At 40.5% G+C, this 13,737-nt stretch overlaps 1 long non-coding RNA gene across 2 annotated transcripts in view; it reads right to left on the bottom strand.

Annotated features, from left to right (window-relative positions):
- Positions 1-12,313, bottom strand: part of LOC115296262 — a 26,002-nt gene extending 13,689 nt beyond the window's left edge. Inside the window, exons 1-2 of one of the 2 annotated variants that reach the window (XR_003910817.1) lie at positions 11,716-12,310; positions 9,086-9,273 (exon numbers count right to left, since the gene is read on the bottom strand). This is a non-coding gene — a long non-coding RNA (uncharacterized LOC115296262). Of the gene's footprint in view, positions 1-9,085; positions 9,274-11,715 lie in introns of those variants that run through there. The other variant, XR_003910818.1, reaches the window with a different exon arrangement.
- Positions 12,314-13,737: the final 1,424 nt, after the last annotated feature.

The following is a 13,737-nucleotide window of genomic DNA, read 5'->3' as shown; positions in this document are numbered from 1 at the left end:
AAAAAAAAAAAAAAAAAAAAAAAAAAAATTAAGCTTGAGTAGAGGCTGAGAACTTTCACATAGATCCAGAAAGCTTGGGAATTCAGCCATTTTGACTTCCTGCCCACCACCAAAAAGAGACAGGCGAAGTCTGAATGCCAGCATCTAAGATTCCCCTAATCAGAAAAGAGAAAACTCTCTAGACTCACACTTCCTCTTTGGGGTAAATTCTACCCACTGCAGAACTTTTCAGGGTAGGGAGGGAGCTTGAGTCTGCCATGGCTCTCCACTTTCACATCCTCTGGCCCTTCTCTTCTCAACCTCCACTGACCCAGAGTACGTTCTCTTAGGAGACTATAGTTCTTGGAAAATGCCAGAGTGGGGGATAGAAAGAGGAATTATTTTTGTTGGGCCATCTCATGCATTTTGGAGTCCATAAGAAGTATGAGATGGCCTCACTGTAATTCAAGAGTAAACAATAAAGGCCATAGGATACGTAACTGGGACTCTATCGAGAATGTCTTCACATTACTCACAAGTTAATAATTTCCCCAAGAATGGGAGTTTCTTGAGGATGTTTGCAATTTATTTTTAAGCCTTTTAGAGCTTAAGAATGACACTTGCAGTTTCTCTTTTACTATCGTCATGGTATTCAAAGGTTTCAAGCCCAGGCTTTTTAGAGCCCACCCACTTTCAAAAATGTAGACAAATTAGTGATAAACACACAAGGTCCCCTCAATATTATATAGATCCAATACCTTGTGATTTTTATGGAACACTGAATGTTGACTGCGTTGCAAATTTGAAATGGTAGACTGTTAACTGTACATGACCTACAGCAATGTCCACAAACTATTATCATTGCCTACCATATCATCATTGCTTTTCATAATTGGTGCTGTGGAATATATAAGTCAAGGGGGATTTTCTGAGAACCTATTAGGTAGTTACCACTACACTAGGGACTGGGAGGGAAATATGTCATCACAAGACATGACCCTTCTTGCCTGATAGAAGAGGCTTCTGAAAAATTAAGGAGAGAAAAATCATGTATTTGGATCTCAATCAAATGTGTTCACATTCCCAGTTTACTCAAAGGGAAAGTGAATTGGTGAACTTGCTTACCATTTGTTAATTTCACAGATAATGTTATTTCAAGTGCTATTAGGGCTAATGGACATACAAAGATAAATATGTAGTATAACTCAATGAATCTGAATCAGTGTTGCCCTCTAAAGGATGGCACATAGTAAGAGCTTAATAAATGTTAGTTCTCAACATCATCATCATCCTTATCATTATTTGCATTATCAAGAACCTCTAAATCTAGTAGGGTAAATAATCTGCACATAGTTATAAAAGAAGACAAAGTATACAGATTGCATTGTTTGTACAGGTAAAATTCTGTAGGAATCCAAGGAAATGAAAAACAATTTCAGATTGGAAATAACAATTTGAGACATCTCATAATAGGGAAAGCCAAAATTCTCATCTCTTTAATATTATGTGTCTGAAAAGGCCACTAAGTACAATTTTTGCAGGAAGGCATGGTCATTTATAGGACCCCAAGTGTTCCTGATTTCCTTAATAATACATCGTGGCTCTGTTCACCATTAATTGATTCCAATCCTTCTAAGATCTCTTTATATCTTTAGTTATATGATCACTAAATGAGGCATTCTCCAAGCCTTTTGTTTGCCAAGTGCCTTTAGGTGATAGAATGGTCACTCTATTTTTATCTTCATGATATTGTAAGTTTTAGCGCTTGTAAGTTTGTAAGCCTCTCTGTAGTCTGAGTAAGGAATTGTAGTATGTCAAGTGTTTTTCCTAAAATAATGCATCCAATCGCTTTACTCTTAGAATGCCTTCCCCGGGCCTCTGCAATTCTCAGTTATCATTCTGAAGATCTGACAACAGAATGGCACCCAGAATTCTTCAGGTAGATATATCCTGATTAGGTTCAACACTGTGACGTCAACATAATACAATTAATCTTCTCTCACATATCCTTGCCACACTCTGTGCTTGGGAGTTTATCAATCACATTACTTGCTGAGCATGATTTATGGACCCAGCATTGTGCGAGGCACTTTGAGGGTTACTGAAGAAGCATATGGTGGGTCTCCTGTCCTTCTGAAGTTTTAAATCTACCTGAATCAATATGAAACAGAAGAGGAGAACACATGATCCAATATAATCTATAATAAGTGTTCTGCAATAAACTTCAGGCAGAAAGAGCTTTTAAGAGTTCAGAGAGGAGAGAAATGAATGTGGACCAGAGTAGTTAGGTGAGGGGCATGTTTGGGGGCCAGAGAAGAGCTCTTTTGGTCTGCATTATAAAGCAGAAATGGCCTCTTGTCATACCTCCCAGTACTTAAAGCCTTCAGAAATAAAAATCACAAGTGGGCTCCTTGTCTAATGAAGAACATTCTGTGTGTTCTCATATGTTTTCAAAAGAGGCGGCTATAAAGAACAGAGCCCTGTGAGTGCTTTTATACACTCCAGGTTATCCTTGAGCAGAACCAAATGATCAATCGCCTTTCCCTGAGGAAAATGTCTGCGTTATCTTGTCAGGGAAGATGAAAGTTGGCTGTCATCCTCGGACTTGCCACAAAGAAGAGGGGAATATTCCTCAGCTGAAAGGGAGCATGTCTGGTCATATCCTCGACATTATTGGGCTTAAAAAAAAAAGACAACCTTACATCTGCCTCCTTTTGAGAACACACTCGGATAAAATGGCACACAAGCCAACAATTTCACAAAATCACCAACTGTGTATTTTCTCTTTTCATAAATTAGCCTGCACTTCAAGGCAAATTAGAGCAGCAAAGCCGGGTTGAAAGGGGGTCACCTCATCCAGAGGTGAGCATCTCAGATTTAAACCTCTCAGACTCTGGGGCGCCTGGGTGGCTCAGTTGGTTAAATGTCCGACTTCAGCTCAGGTCATGATCTCACTGTTTGTGAGTTCAAGCCCCTCTTCGGGCTTTGTGCTGACAGCTTAGAGCCTGGAGCCTGCGTCAAATTCTGTGTCTCTCTTTCTGCCCCTCTCCCACTTGCACATGCACTCTCTCCCTCCCTCTCCCTCTCTCTCTCTTTCTCTATCAAAAACACAGACATACATACATACATCTCTTGGAAGAGTCCAGAGGAAGACCTTCCTGATAATGGACACACCACCCCAGGATACTGCTTCCAACAGAAAATGGTTTTGTGACTGAAAAGACAGGACCTGTGTAGTGTTAACATGTGTGGAAAGTTCCTCCTTCACTTGCTGTGGCACACACAGGACATGGAAGTGTCTGCAACCAGAAAAGAAGCCTGGGTCAAAGTCTCATGGCCCATTGGAAGCCTCTCAACCACTCATTCGTAGGCATATTCATCCACCACAACTCCCTAGGACCTTCTGAGCACCTATGACCTTCGGGCAACCTCTTTAGGAACTGCCTGTGCAAAGATAAATACAGTCTCAATGTTGAGCTGTCTCTCAGTCTGGGGAGAGCTAGACACAGAAATTCATCATCAGAATGCAGTATGGGAAGAGTTACGGCAGTGTTATAAGCAAGGGTCATTGATCTCAGTGCACAATGGAACTAACTGAAGGAGCTAACTTTTGAGCTGCTGTATCTTGAAGGGCTGGTTGAAGTCCTAGTGGAGAAATGGAGGAGGAACCAGAGTAGTTACAGAATTGCAAATAGTCTTGCATGGATGGAGTATAAGGTCTAGGGGATTGGGTCGAGGAGCTTATGGTAAGAGATGGAAAGAAAGCTGGAAAGATGGACTGAAGACAGACTCTTGATGGGAATTTCAATACAATGTTAAACGCTGGAGTCAAATGGAGAACCTTTGGAGGTCTTTCATTGGGAGAATAACATGATATGGAGTGTTTGTTTTAAACACTTTACCTGTGGCAAGCAATTAACAGGAAGTGAGACTGAGGTTTTTGGACAAGAGTTCTCAGACTATTAGCTCTTTCCCTGAAGGACATGTGAGGACAAGCACAGGCTTCAGGCTTAAAAAAAAAAACCAGTCCCATCATCAAGAGAAAGGCTACCACCATCAAAGTAAATTCCATGTGGTTCTTATTCATTTAGCCATCACTCAATCACTCCAACACATACTCATCAAGTCTTTACTGAGCAATTACTATGTGCTAGAAATTGGGGCTACAAAACACATAGTTCTATCTTCTTGGAGTTTACACTAATGGAGAAGATGACAACTATATCAGCAATTATAACTAGATTTAATTCACCAGGACCCAAGTTAAATACAACATTTAAAGATCCACAGTTTAAGGCATACTAAAATAGTGCCCTTCAATTCTCCTTTGCATTGCCTGACTTCTAGCCCCTACTTATCTGTTGAAAGGAGGAATGAATAAATGAATAGATGCAAAGAGGAGATTTCATCCCCTCAGAGTGGCATGCCACTTGGACCTCCTATGGCTATGAGGCTCCAATATTTTCATCTTTGTTCATGCGGATAGGCAGTCTAACTGAGTGGGTGTTTTGATGGTGTAATAGGGAAAGCCTACCTAAATATCAGCTTCTACACCTTCTTAGCTGGGGGGGGGGACATTGAGCAACTTCCTTAACCTCTTTGAGTCTCAGTTTTTTTATCTTAAAAATAGGGATGATAAAATCTCCTTCACAAAGATAATATATAAAGCATTATATGCAACAGATTAAAAAGATTTAAGTGGTAAGATTAAATGAAAGGACATATTTCAGTGCTAGGAACAAAGGAGCACAGTTAAGGGGTAAGTGTTATGACTTTGTTGGGTCTACCTGTGTGACCTTTCTACCTATAGAGAGCTTGAATGAGCTTCAGAGTAAATCCCTGATGATCTACTCCACTGCCTAAAACCTTAAATGACTCCCTATTGCCTTTTCTCTTGGTATAACATTTAAGTCTGTCCATGATTGAGTCCCAATCTGTCTTTCCATTCTCATTTAACTTTGCCAACTTGGTGTCACTACAACCGCTCCCAGGGCCTCTGCTCCTTTGATCTGCTGGGTCAAAGCACATACATTGTAAAGTAGCTTATATAGTCACCTGGACCTGTTGCCCTCTCAACCCTTCGCGAAACTGTCTGACTTAAAGCTAACTTGGTAGATCAAGTGGAAGAGTATACTTAACTGACTCTCACCGCCTCCAGAAACTAATGAATCCCACCAGCCTTTGTGCCTCTTTCTTAGTGGTAGGAGGGACAAGATGATGTGAGTTTTCTTTTCTCTCAAAAGGAATACTCCAACATTCCCTAGACCACTAGGCTCCTCAAAACTTCACCTGCAGTGTGGGTTTCTCCTCTGGGCCAAGAGGAATGTATCCTAGATAAAGAGTGCTCCCTTAGCTTGGATCCCTAGAATAAAAATATACGTGGTTTAGGACCAAACAGAGCTGCAGACAACCAGCAAATGCAGGATTGGTACAAAAATAATTGGGGTAATAAACATCAGAGAAGTGGGAGGTATTTGTTACTAAGGCAAAAGCTAACCAATACACCTTCGAGACTTTTATCTCGGCCAAATGTAGCTCATTTACATGTAGTTACTCATGTAACTACACACATCTCTTTCCTCCCCTTTGCCACTTCTTGACTGGAAAACTAAAGTGTTGTTTTTCATCTTGCTGTGCCTGATTCCAGTCTTCAATGCAGAAGTCTGTTCTTCTGAATCCCCAGCTGGAAATAAGTTTCTCCAGGTTTAACACTCAAAACATTTTAGTTATGTTTCTTTTATGCTTCAACACTCTCCATCTTGCACTTTATGGTTTGTTTACATGCCTGCCGTCACTTTTCTGGTTGACTCCCAATATCTTCCCCATCTGAAATGGTTAGTCTAAGCCAAAGATAATAATACCATGCTTTTATTAGTGATAGTTTTAGTAGTGATCTTAGAACCAAATCTTGGCGAGGGAAAAGCACTGAAGGATTTCTAGGGAAATTTTTCTTGCTTCTAAAATGGAGAAATAAATAAAAGAAGGAACAAAAACAAGAGAGAGGCAGCCCTCATCCCATCCATTCTTTTTCTACTTTGCTAGCAATGTGAGGTGGAAGCAAACAGGACTGAAAGAAGCATGCACAAAAGCATCCTGCATGGTTTGGGGCCATGTGCCACTGCTCTGGAAGACTCTGGATCTAGGTCTACTGCAGACCTTCTCCAGAGCACTCAGTGTGGGCCTTGCTCAAGACAGACACCCAAATAATTCATTACAGGAATAAAGAAATTAAACGTGCACATACACCCATTCAGGTTATTTAAATCTGAGAGAAAAGATCTTTTTAAAAATATTTTAACATTTATTTTTGAAAGAGAGGGAAAGAGAGTACACACATAAGAGTGGGGGAGAGGCAGAGAGAAGGAGACAGAGGATCTGAAGCAAGCTCCATGCTGTCAGCGCAGAGCCCATGTGGGGCTTGAACTCAGGAACCCGTGAGCTCATGACCTGAGCTGAAATCAAGAGTTGGCTGCTTAACTGATGGGGGCACCCAGACACCCTGTGATAAAAGATCTTTGTGTAAAGTGTAAGACAACAATGATTATTGCAGTCTGGACAGTAGGTAGAGAAGATCCTTAATCAACGTACACAGATATATATATATATATTAAAACAGAAGAACAAACAAAGACTTTTAAGGGAGTAAGAATCACTGAAGAGGAGAAAAAATAGGGAAAGAATTTTCTGGAACAAGACTTGTATAATCTGTCTTTCTGAGGTCTTTGTACACTAGACCAAAGATTCTACAGATTTTCATCTGTACAGGAAGTCTAAGTTTAATTCTGTCTGTAATTCCAGGATGTATGGCCAAACTAAATAAGGTTGGGAACCAGAATTAACTAGTGTTCCTGACCAAAGACCACACAAAAAATAGTAATTTATTATGTGAAATAAAATTGATGTATATGTGTGGTAGCTTCATACTACGTCTGTTAAAGAACATTGTGTTACATCTCACACTACAGCTGAGAGCAGCCATTTCCCCCTCGCTGCAGAAGGCCACAGGAGAAAGGTCTGACTGCTTTCTCCAAGGTGTGTTTTTCCCATTTCTGTATTGAACAAAATAGTAGGTGACACGTCTTAGGGACCTTCCAGGGACTATGAGTCTATGACCTTGAGGCTCCAAAATAGAAATGGTCTTTTGGAGACCTGAGAATACTGTTCTAATTCCTCTGAATTGCTCAACTCCTCTGCATGGAATTATTAACACTTCCCAATAACTGAATGCTTTAAGAAAAGGTAAATGAGGCTGTATCGAGTTTTTGTTTTGTCTTTAGAAACTGTAGAAGACACTCGTATCAGTGCAACATGGACAGGGGCAATTGACCTTCGACCCCAGAAGATTAAGGACGACTACAAAAGATATTAGGTACTTATGAATTCCTGTCTCCCCTGATCTGTGATCCTCTCCCACCTACCCATCCTCAACTTTAAATCCTAAATACATAAAAGTTATTGGGGAGAATGACAAAAGCACAGACTAACATAATTACTAGTAAATTAAAACCTGTAACTAATATACCATGAGGCAAGCAAGTCTGTCCTGTGGCTATTATTTTATTTTCTTCTGCAATACTGAAAATACATTGTTTTATTCAAATGAAAGGGTATGTCTATTATAGTCAGAGTACTGAGGAATCAATATTCAGTTTCAAAGGTACAGTTATTTACCCTCTGGCACACACACAATGCATGATTCTTTGGTATTGATGTGCTCAGTCTACAAAAATAGTGCAATAACAAGGTAGTGATCGAGTATGGTGCAGTCTCAGTACATCCAATTTCTGACTTGTGCATCATTCACAAGGAAATGTAAAGATAAAAATCACTCTTCTTCTTGTGACTCAGTTTACTTCATTTGAAAAGGAACATATTATATTCCAAAACTCTTAGCTCACAATGTTCAGAAAAGCCATCAGGATGTTCCCTTTCAGACTTCTCCTTATTAAAAAATCATTCACTTTTGATTCATCAATACCCATCTTGCAAAAAGAGTGTTCTTAGTACATGATTGTTGAATCACATTTTTATGAAAGCACACGTGTGCAGTCTGGAACGGAAGGTTGCCTTTGAAACATAGATTGAGAACACATGGTTTTGCTTGGCTTTCTGGGATAGAAACTAAGCAGCACTCTAAGGAGTCACTTTGACAAGAACTTTTGTGTCAAGAAACAGCTAGAATGGAAGAGGAGGAGGCAAGCTGGGGGAGGGGGCATCTGGGCTGAGTCAAGGCTAGTAACTTAAAGGATAAATGGAAACCAGAACAGAGACAGTGTTCTTGGTCTTTTTCATTTATCTTGTCTATTAGAAGCTATGAAATCATATTATGAGGTGGTGATAATGACAAAAGATTCATCTTTTGCCTGAAATATGGTTTGTTGCCACTGATTGACTTATTTAAATAAATAGTGTTATGGGTATTCAGGGATTTGACTAGAGAGTCCGAAAAAGATAGTTTTCCTGATTTCCCTTGGTATTTGTATCTACGCTCAATTCTTTATATCAAATATGGAGTAGGCAGCTACATGATGGGCAATAAGGTGGCTGTTAAAAGTCCCTCTCAGATCTTGGTTGCAGGTGGTATGATTGACCAACAGCCCCAGTGACTACACTCTGAAAAGTACCACCACATTGATGCCAAGGCCATGCTTCCTATGGGCTGCCTCCAGCCAACGACTGACTATGCATTGTAAGGCAGGTCCTTTCCTGGAAGATGAGGATCCACTGATGGGCTTCTGTGGCTTAAGGATTCCCCATCAGCACTGCCAATACTTTCTTCACTGCACTCTAGTGTAAGATGCTTCTACTGAACCATCTTTCCTTCCTTCCATATCTTTAAGGTCTAATGGCACCCTTCCTATCTTTCTTGCAAAGGCATTTCCTCTAATAGATCTCTTTCATGATGAATCTCATCTTGAGGTCTCTTTCTTGGAGGATCCAGACTAACACAGAATAGAAGATGAAAACCATTTCTTGGCTATTATCTGCTTGCCCAACAACATTCATTTTTAATCCATTCTTTGGATAATTATTGGTTATCTACTATATCTCAAGCATTGTGGTAGCATGTAATGGCATCAGAAAAAAAAAAAACTTGAAGCCTACAGAGACTCAAAGTTGACTTTATTTTAAGCCTTATCATTGAGACACAAAGACAGTGTTGTAACTTGATCAGCAAAGACGTAGCCGATTACCTAGAGAGGGCAGCTGGACATGTAGGCAGGCCATGAAGGATGTGTATTTCTTGGCAATGTTCCCTCTGCAGTATGATCCACAGACTCAACTTTTCAGTGCCTGAGAGTTGATTCATTCTTAAGAACTGATTCACTTTAAGTAAATTTAAATTTAAGGTCACCCACTGGTGCCTCCCATGTTGCTAAATGTAATGGTCTTCATCTTACAGAACTAACATTTGGCAAACACTCTTTCTGCTCCAGAAATAGTATCATCACCAGGTTTTTAAGCACCAGACTTTTCAGAGTTTCTTCCCCAGCCATTCATTCTTAGTCTCTTTTGCTCATTCTGCCTCCTACGTTTGGCCCTTTATCATTGCACTGCTGTGGAACTTAACACTTGGCCTATTTTTTTCCTCTCGATACCCACCTGTCAACAATTTCATACATCCTCTTGTTTTTCTTACCCTCTATATAATAATGACTCCAACATTTATACCTGGATCCCATATGTCTACTCAAATTTCACTCAGTTTCAAGAACGCACCACACATCTCTGTTTGGATGTTTGATAGGCATCTTGAATTTAATATGTCCTAAACAGAATTTCTAATCTTCTCACTGAGCCTCCTTGTCCCATAATCTCTTCATCTCTGGTAATGGCAACTCCATTCTTTCAGCTATTCAGGCCCAAAGCCCTGGAGTTATTCTTGAATATCTCTTTTGTAGCCTGCACTCAGTTTAAAAGCAATTTATTTGGACTCAACTTTTAAAATATTCCCCAAGTGCAAACTCTTTTAACCACCTCAACCACCTTGTCACTTTGGACGGAGCCACTTGAATTGTTGCAAAAGCCTCCTAATAGTTCTCCCTTCTTACTCTCATGCATCCCTACTGCCTTGCAATCTGTTCTCATCATAGCACCCTAGGGATCAAGCTAAAAATCTAAGCTAGATGTAATGAGCTAATTTGTACCCCCAAATTCCTATGTTGAAGGCCTATTCCTCAGTACCTCAGGAAGTGGCTATATTTAGAGATAAGCTCTTTAAAGAGGTAATTAAGTCAAAATGAGGTCAGTAAAGGCAAAGTCCTAATCCAATACAACTGGAATCTTTGTAAGAACAAGAGGTCAGGGGGCACTTGGGTGGCTCTGTCCACTGAGCGGCCGACTTTGGCTCAGGTCATGATCTTGTGGTTCGTGAGTTGGCGCCCCACGTTGGGTTCTGTGCTGACAGCTCAGAGTCTGGAGCCTGCTTTGGATTCTGTGTCTCCCTCTCTCTTTGCCCCTTTTCCACGTGTTCTCTGTCTCTCTCTCTTTCAAAAATAAATACACGTCAAAAAATTGAAAAAAAAAAAAAAAAGAACAGAAGATCAGGACATAGACATGTACAGAAAGAGGACCACACGAGGACACAGGGAGAAAAACAGCTCTCTACAAGCCAAGGAGAGAGGCCTCAAGAGGAAAGAGCCTTACTGACACCCTGATCTTGAACTTCTGACCTCCAGAATCATGAGAAAATAAATTTCTGTTGTTTAAGTATCCCCCGTCTGTGATGTTTTGTTATGGCGTCCCTAACAGATCAATATATGAGGTGATAAAATTCCTCTGCTTCAAACTGTCCAATAACTTCCCATCTCCAATCTTCTACAAGGCCCACAGTCTGGTCTCCACATCCAGGTGGTAGTGAGTGTTGGGATGACTTTAATCACTAGACACCAAAAACCTTTTAAACCTTTTTCCAAGAGCTGTTTGGACTCTCAAAGGCTAATAGTACCTCATCTCCTCTCCCCTGCACAGCAAATAAGGTTTTGCCTTCCTAACCTCTCATTTGTTAAAATTTTCACTTAACTTATTTTCCTTGATTAACACATTCTTTCTTTAAATGTGTCTGCATTATGGATTAGGCTTTTGAACTGCATAAACCTTGGACAAGGTATGTAAACTAGTGAGTCTTAACGTCTTCATGTAAAAATTAGGAAAAAGTTTGGAATAAAAATAATAATATCTATTTTGTAATGGCATTCATTCAATAAATATTCAGTATTCAGTCAGTAAATATGTATCAAATACCTGGCATGTTCCAGGCACTATGCTACGAAGACAAAATATATAAAGCAAGATGCTTGCAACTTGAGTTATATTACTTGGTCAATAAATGGTAATATTGATTTGATGTCAGTTTTATTATTATGGACGTTATGATCATATTCTAATTCTGCTGTTTCATCTGTGAAATAATTTGTCCTTTTAAGGTGGCTTTTGCATAGAGGAACTCATTCCTTTTTTGTTAATCTTCAGGTTTAATCCTCATAATCCTAAAAGCCCACCTTTCTCCCGGATAATCACCCTTTTTCTTTCTCTTCATATTCAAGTTTCATGAAAGAGCGCTATTCCCTGCTGCTATTTATTTACTCACCTGATGCCCGTCCCTCAACATAATCTAATCCAGTTTTCTACCTTCATCACCCCCCAAACAACATGATCATGGGTTATCTCTCACCCCTCATTACTTAGATTAGTCTGCTAAGGTGACTAACAAAAATCACAGACTCAGTGACTTACGCAAGAGAAATTTCTTTTCTTCCAGTTGTGGAGGCTGGAAGTCCAGGATGATGGTGCTGGCGGGGTGGTTCCTCATGAGAAGTCTCTCCTGGTTTGTAGCTGGCTCTGCTCTCCCTCTTCTTCAGTGGTCTTCCCTCTGTGTGTTTTCATCCCCAACATCTCTGCTGCTTCTTCAGACACCAGTCATACTGGATTAGGGCCCATCCCGATGATCTCATTTTACCTTATTATCTCTTCCAAGGCTCTATATCCAAAAACAGTTAATAAGGCAGGGCTGCAACATACAAATTTGGGGGAACATAATTCAGCTCAAAATATGCTAAATTATTTTCTCCTTTGCTTATTTTCCTTGACCCAATATGAGGATTCAAGAGTATTGTCCATACTTATCTTCTTAAAGTCATTTCTTCTCTGGTTTTCTGAACCCCCATGGACTCCAAGTTTGTCCCCCGGTTTTCTGGCTACTTCCCAGAGTCACATTTTTAAACTTCCCTTTCACTTCCTAACAATGACATGTTGGAATTCCTCAAGATTATGACCTCAAGTCCTTCCCTTCTGGTTCTATCATCACGTTCTATGTGAGCTTATCTCTCCATGAGGCTCTTTCCCACTGAGACACAGAAAACTTGGTGTTTTCTCTTTAGACCAGTACCTCACGATGCATTTGCCCCCACCTGGAATGTAACAGGCATTGAGAAAAACACGATGCTATTGTTTTTTTTCCTGTTCAGAATGGTTGTTGCATTGAAACACATTTAACCTGTAAAATCACCTCCCATTGCACTGCACCACGACACCCATCGGAGGGACTTTCCAGGGTAATCTCAAATGAACTCGTGTCGCCCTTTACAGAGAACCCACATGTATAGCTCCCCTTGCCATCAAGGTGACGAGATGAGGGGGGGGATTCCAAGCCGTGGGGTGCACGAAAATGATTTTTAAAAGATGACTGATAACCATCTACACTGCAAACACTCTGTGACTCTCAGTTTATGATTAAGAGCGCTGCTACTACCAGTGTGGAAGAGGGGGACTTTTTGAGTCTGAGGGATTTCATTTCCTGGACTATGGTGGACAGTTTCAAGATATTACAGTTCTCTAGATCTTAGGTGTAATTATACATTCCTGAGATAATATATTATTAACTATTACTAACAAGAAACGAAAAGAGAAAACCAAATCATTCAGAAAGAATACATGTGTTGAGTCTGAGGTACCAAGTACTGTGGGAAGACATGAGGGAGACAGGCAAGGAAGAAGGAAGACGGGGAGAAAGGCAAGCTCCCTGAGCTCATCATTGTCCCAGCCTTGCCAGGGTCAGCCTGTTCAGTTCTCTCAGGATCACTCTGGATGCATCTTGGCCATACACCCTTAGCTGGCCAACCTCAGAGCAGATCCAGGCATGTTCGCCCTGAGGCAACCAACCCCACTTTTGACTGAGATGGGCAACTGACATTTAAACTCCTTTCACCAGCAACTATTTCACTGCATGATTCTATGATTGTCCTGAGGTGAATCTGCTTCAGTGACAACTGTGTCGAAAGCTCTAACCGAGTTTTGCCTCAAGGGCATCTAACTTCGGAAGTGTCGTATAATTAACATGTGTACACTTGAATATTTATATTCTTTCCAAGGCTCTAACTCGAAATATTTCCAGTGGATATTGGTTGATTGTTTTTTTTTAATGTTTTATTTATTTTTAATACAGAGAGAGACAGAGCATGAGAGGGGGAGGGGCAGAGAGAGAAGGAGACACAGAACTGGAAGCAGGCTCCAGGCTCTGAGCTAGCCGCCAGCAAAGAGCCTGACGCAGGGCTCGAACCCACGAATGTGGGATCTGACCTGAGCCGAAGCCGGAGGCTTAACCGACTGAGCTACCCAGGCGCCCCTGGTTGATTGTTTTTAGGGTGTTTTTTGTTTCTCTAACGAAGAGAAGTTAATTTAATTAAAATTAACAAAGTTAATTTTATTTTTAAAAAATTCGAAGTGTCCCTTACCTTGGGGACATCGGAGCTTCATTGT

This window comes from Suricata suricatta, chromosome 7 (genome assembly GCF_006229205.1).
Source record: "Suricata suricatta isolate VVHF042 chromosome 7, meerkat_22Aug2017_6uvM2_HiC, whole genome shotgun sequence".
Classification (NCBI taxonomy): Eukaryota; Metazoa; Chordata; class Mammalia; order Carnivora; family Herpestidae; genus Suricata; species Suricata suricatta.
The sequence above is the reverse complement of the archived record's forward strand: the minus strand, read 5'-3'. Positions and strand labels throughout refer to the sequence as shown.